We start from the raw sequence: 6,000 nt of genomic DNA, 5'->3' as shown, positions 1-6,000 counted from the left end.
TATTAATCATTAAAGTGCAAAAACACATTAATTTCTGATCAGATTCTCCGACTGACCCGCCATACGCTCGGGGAGTGTAGCACATGAAAACCACATTGTATTGTATCTCGGAATTGGTGCATATTTAGCACTTGAACCATAATATAGGAATTAATATTGACAAAGGCACACATTCCAATTAAAACATGAAATAAATGTTTTTTAATTTTATGTTATTTCCATTGCACATCAACACTTACACGATAAACTGCAGTAATTTGTCCACATCGAGTATATCGCGGTGCAGGAAACAGTTACAATAAATGCAGATAAAAGAGACAGACCATTTATTTGTGGCCTGACGTGTTCTAAACCTTCTTTAATAAGATATGAATATAAGAAGCGGTTACAGAACGAACTTCGTATAAACTCTTTTTGAATAAGCAATGATTTTAATCTCTGTGGCAATGTTGGCAATTAGATGCGGAGTATTATATCTCAGTATTTGTACAGACAGAGAAATGATCCGAAATCAATTCTCTTTTGTATTTTAATTAAACGGAACACACACACTTTCAGACAAAATGTGGAGAAAAGCCAAATCTAGTTATTTCAACACCAAGTAATCTGGTGATTGATGAAGATAAAGTGATGTTTCAATCGTGAAGTGAAGCACATCCAGCATGTTCACACTGTTGGAAAAGTTCATGCCATTCTCTCAGAATATTTACACAGAATATTTTCCACCAGTCTGTGGTCCACCTTCAGACATCATTTGTCGGAGTTGAGGCTGACTTTTAGCTGAAAGGACAACAGACACGACTTGAGAGGGTTACAACAATGCAAACCATCAAACAAACACATCAAATACTGTATATGATCTCCTAGGAATATTCCTGTTTCTATAAGCCTCCTATTTCAAGATTAACTACACAGAATGTTCTCTCTGATACTTTAGAATCACTGACTGTTGAAAACACCACTGATTATCACATTACTATCAGAACCAGCCGGGACTGTACACATGGAACAAATCATACAGCATTGCTCTTACTGGGTTGATGTCGTCATAAAATGCTTAACCAGACAGTCACTGCCCATCGTTGGTGGAATGTCTGCTATTGTGTACCTATCACAGTGAACATCCTCATTGTCTTCAAGATTGGAGGGAACCAGTAAAGCTGGTTCAGTGCGGGTCTGAGAGCTGTATACTGTGGAGAGAAAGATGATAGATAAATGATTGGACTAAAAGCGAGTTCAGTGCAGGTCTGAGAGCTGTATACTGTGGGGAGAAGGATTATGTATTAATGATGGAACTGAAATCGAGTTCAGTTCGGGTCGTCTATGTAAGTGTCAATGAGGTGATGGGGACTGGAATTTGAATGTTTTTCAGCTCCATTCACCGTGTTGTTATTTTCCCGCTGGATGATAGCAGCTGAAGTGGATCTTCTGAGCCTGAATCAGGGTGTTCAGATTGAGCACTTGAAGGATTTCCAGTGGGAGTATTAATAAGAGAGATATTACAAAAGGAATAACATCAGGAAGTATTTTTTAAATTAAGCCAAGCATTAATTAGATAAATTTCATTTCATCACAACATGAATTTAAATCAACCAGCGGTCTATGAAAACACCGATTGGAATGAAAGTCAAAGTAGTGACAGAGAGCTGGTGACTGTGGGAGTTTAACTCACCGAGAGTGGAGAGATCACCGCTGGCACTTGTCAGTGTGAAGAGATCATCAGGACCACTGTCCAGCAACAAATGACCATCCTGAGTGTCAATGGCTCCAGTCTGAACATCATCATAATCACCCGGAAGCAGTCCTGAGAGGAAATAATGATTTTCACAAAAATCACATGGTAAAACTGAATATTTAGAATGATATCATTAGACGTCAATCTACCCGGGCCTGCCAAGTTTGACTGTGATGTTCAGTTGTAGTGAGATTAGAGGCTGGAGAATGGTAGGACCATGTCGTGTCACGGTAGTTGAGTCTCCATAGACCCATGCTATTCTAAACGCAGCCATTAATCGATTGAAAGACAGGAGCACTGTAGGACATTGGATGGGAGGACTGACAACTGGTGTGTTTGTTAGATGGCAGCACTCAGAGCAAGGGTGGCGCTCAGGTTTTCTCATGCCACCCTGGAAGTGATCCTCCAGGCTGCAAGGTCAAGGAGGGAAGTGCTTTTCCCATTGGGATGGCTGAAGGAGGCCGGCTAGGCAGGCAGAGAGGGCCTGGCAGGAGACTGATGTGGAGGTGAGCAGACGTGAGGTGGTCCCATGTAGGAGGCTTCAGTGCAGGAACAGGATCAATGCCCGGATGTAGTATGGCAAGGTGAGTGCAGTGCCTAACATTAAGCTCACAGTCTGAAATGTCACAAAAGATGAAAATGTAATTGCAGGATGGGTGCCCCCATTCATTGGTTCAGATCCTCCTCCATCATAGTGCACAGCTCAGTGACCGCCTCCCTGGAGAGGCACAATCTTCAGTGACACTGCTGCTCTGTCATTTGCAGGAATCAGAGCCTCTGATGGTAAACCCTCTCTGGTGGGTAGCATCTTCTTCACTCAAGAAGCTGCTTGCGTGCGACTGTGCGCCCTATTCATCCACACTCTCTTCCAGCCTCATGATTCTTGTCACTCTCAAAGAGACCTCAAAACAGGAGTGGCTGACACCAATTGTAAATTGCTGCACTCACTGCTCAAGGTCTCCATTCTTTTTACTTTGTATAAGTATGTTGCCATTCGGAGTGGATGCTCATCCTGAATACCTCTGTTGTGATCGCCAAGATTGGTCAGCCTCCAGATTGCCAATATCGCGAGTCAGTATCGCTCTCCAGTACCACATGCTTTTCACAGCCAAAACTGACCTTCCCCTTGCTTACAGATGGTGAATCTGTGAAAACTGTTGTTTATTTAGATATACAGCACTGAAACAGGCCCTTCTGCCTATCAACCCGCAAGTCTTTTGGCTGTGGGAAGAATCCGGAGCACCCGGAGGAAATCCACGCAGACACAGGGAGAACTAGCAAACTCCACACAGGCAGTACCCAGAATTGAACCCGGAGTGCTGGAGTGTGAGGGTGCGGTGCTAACCACTGCGCCCCTGTGCCGCCCTTTTGACGCATCTTCACTAAATTGTTAATAGCGTGGTAAATTGCCATGCATTTCCTGTTTAAGAGGCTCAGTTACCTGCCCAGAGCCTTAAACTGCAGCCTCCACCCACCAGCTCTGCCGACTCAGGGAACATCACCGAACAGTGTAAAGACGTCGAGCTTCCTTTGCACCGCTATCCAGCAGCATTTTCCCTTGCAGTCTGTGGTCACTGTGTGAGAATATTCTGGCCTCCCTTTTAAAGTCACATGTATCCCATTGAATCACCTATCCAACATGCACACAAATTTCGCATTTCACCGCCCAGACAACAGTGTCAGAAAACATCATGAACTGAAAGTTTCATTCCATTATACGACTGGGTTAAATCGACATGATTTTGAGAAATCCAAATTATTTCTCAATTTTTAAAACTAAAATCAGTCAGCAAATCTCCATGTCTTCAGCAGCATCATTTTACAGCGAGTGAGTTCTGATATATTTCATTGTTAATTTTAGATAGCAGATTGCGTTATGGATTAAAAAACGTGATGGCAACAAGTAAAACTGCACCCACCCTCAATACTGGAGGAGTTCCTTTCAGGAATTTCTGATCCAGGATCCGTGTAACCCAAACTGTGACTGGTGTAATATTCAATCTGATTGAGGGACTCAATGGAATCAGCAACTGTTAAACACAAACATGGATGGTTATTGGAGAGATTAATTGTGACGTTCGAGTAAATAACATAATACCGTCCTCATCTGGAGACAATGTCCTGGGCTTTGTTTCTGACACGATTGTGGAACATTCATCACAAAGACTGCAGTGGTTCAAGAGCAACTAGGGATGAAGCATAAATGTTGGCTCATACAGACAGCAGTTAAAACAATAAACAGTACAGCTGGTGGGTTAGATTTCAGACATCAGAGCAGAGACAATAGTGTAAAACATAGTCGGTCAGCACAGTTTCTACATCTAGATCCTGTCCACCCTGCCCCGTCTCTTTCCCTTTCAGAGTCTCAAACGGCCGGTGGTGGCTCCAAAACCGAACCCCACCCCAGATAATGGGGCAGGAAAGAGAGCAAGGAGGCTAATAACGGATTTGTTCTCAGAGTCATAGAGTCAAAAAGCACAGAAATAGGCCCTTTGGCCCACCGCATCCATGTCGACCATAATGCCGATCTATACTAATCCCACCTGCTTGCATTAATTCCATATCCCTTTATGCCTTGCTCATTTAAGTGCCTGTCCAGATGCCTCTTAAATGTTGCTACTGTTACACCCTCCACCACCTCCGCAGGCAGTTCATTCCAGAAAGCCACTATTCTTTGAGTGAAAAATTTACCCATTTTATCTCCTTTCAACCTCCTCCCTCTCACCTTAAATCGATGCCCTCTGGTTTTTGTCACCATTAACATGGGAAACAGACTCTGGCTATCTACCTTATCGATGCCTCTCATAATTTTATATACCTCTGTCATGCCCCGTCACAGCCTCCTTCGCTCCAGGGAAAGCAGACCCAGCCTATCCAATCTCTCTTTATACCTCAAGCCCTCCAAACCAGGTAACATCCTTCTGAATATTTTCTGCGCCCTCTCGAGCTTAATCACATCTTTCCTGTCGTGCAACGAACAGAACTGCACACAGTACAAACCAATGATATGTACAACTGTAAAATTACATCCCTAGCCAGCGGAAAAGCCCCTGGGAAGGACAGCATTACCCCTGAAATAATCAAGAGTGCCAAGCCTGCTATACTCTCAGCACTACATGAACTGCTATGCCTGTGCTGGGACGAGGGAGCAGTACCCCAGGACATGCGCGATGCCAACATCATCACCCTCTATAAAAACAAAGGTGACCGTGGTGACTGCAACAACTACCGTGGAATCTCCCTGCTCAGCATAGTGGGGAAAGTCTTTGCTCGAGTCGCTCTGAACAGGCTCCAGAAGCTGGCCGAGCGCGTCTACCCTGAGGCACAGTGTGGCTTTCGTGCAGAGAGATCGACTATTGACATGCTGTTCTCCCTTCGTCAGATACAGGAGAAATGCCGTGAACAACAGATGCCCCTCTACATTGCTTTCATTGATCTCACCAAAGCCTTTGACCTCGTCAGCAGACGTGGTCTCTTCAGACTACTAGAAAAGATCGGATGTCCACCAAAGCTACTAAGTATCATCACCTCATTTCATGACAATATGAAAGGCACAATTCAACATGGTGGCTCCTCATCAGAGCCCTTTCCTATCCTGAGTGGTGTGAAACAGGGCTGTGTTCTCGCACCCACACTTTTTGGGATTTTCTTCTCCCTGCTGCTTTCACATGCGTTCAAATCCTCTGAAGAAGGAATTTTCCTCCACACAAGATCAGGGGGCAGGTTGTTCAACCTTGCCCGTCTAAGAGCGAAGTCCAAAGTACGGAAAGTCCTCATCAGAGAACTCCTCTTTGCTGACGATGCTGCTTTAACATCTCACACTGAAGAATGCCTGCAGAGTCTCATCGACAGGTTTGCGTCTGCCTGCAATGAATTTGGCCTAACCATCAGCCTCAAGAAAACGAACATCATGGGGCAGGATGTCAGAAATGCTCCATCCATCAATATTGGCGACCACGCTCTGGAAGTGGTTCAAGAGTTCACCTACCTAGGCTCAACTATCACCAGTAACCTGTCTCTAGATGCAGAAATCAACAAGCGCATGGGAAAGGCTTCCACTGCTATGTCCAGACTGGCCAAGAGAGTGTGGGAAAATGGCGCACTGACACGGAACACAAAAGTCCGAGTGTATCAGGCCTGTGTCCTCAGTACCTTGCTCTACGGCAGCGAGGCCTGGACAACGTATGCCAGCCAAGAGCGACGTCTCAATTCATTCCATCTTCGCTGCCTTCGGAGAATACTTGGCATCAGGTGGCAGGACTATA

At 44.8% G+C, this 6,000-nt stretch overlaps 1 long non-coding RNA gene across 1 annotated transcript; it reads right to left on the bottom strand.

The window, feature by feature from the left end:
- Positions 1-243: 243 nt before the first annotated feature.
- On the bottom strand, positions 244-1,731 carry LOC137364029 (uncharacterized). The gene is made up of 3 exons (XR_010972892.1): positions 1,673-1,731; positions 1,034-1,190; positions 244-780 (listed from the first exon to the last, which is right to left on the bottom strand). It is a non-coding gene; the product is annotated as an uncharacterized lncRNA (long non-coding RNA).
- Between the last annotated feature and the right edge of the window lie 4,269 nt (positions 1,732-6,000).

Source organism: Heterodontus francisci, unplaced genomic scaffold (assembly GCF_036365525.1).
Source record: "Heterodontus francisci isolate sHetFra1 unplaced genomic scaffold, sHetFra1.hap1 HAP1_SCAFFOLD_101_2, whole genome shotgun sequence".
Taxonomy (NCBI): domain Eukaryota; kingdom Metazoa; phylum Chordata; class Chondrichthyes; order Heterodontiformes; family Heterodontidae; genus Heterodontus; species Heterodontus francisci.
The sequence above is the reverse complement of the archived record's forward strand: the minus strand, read 5'-3'. Positions and strand labels throughout refer to the sequence as shown.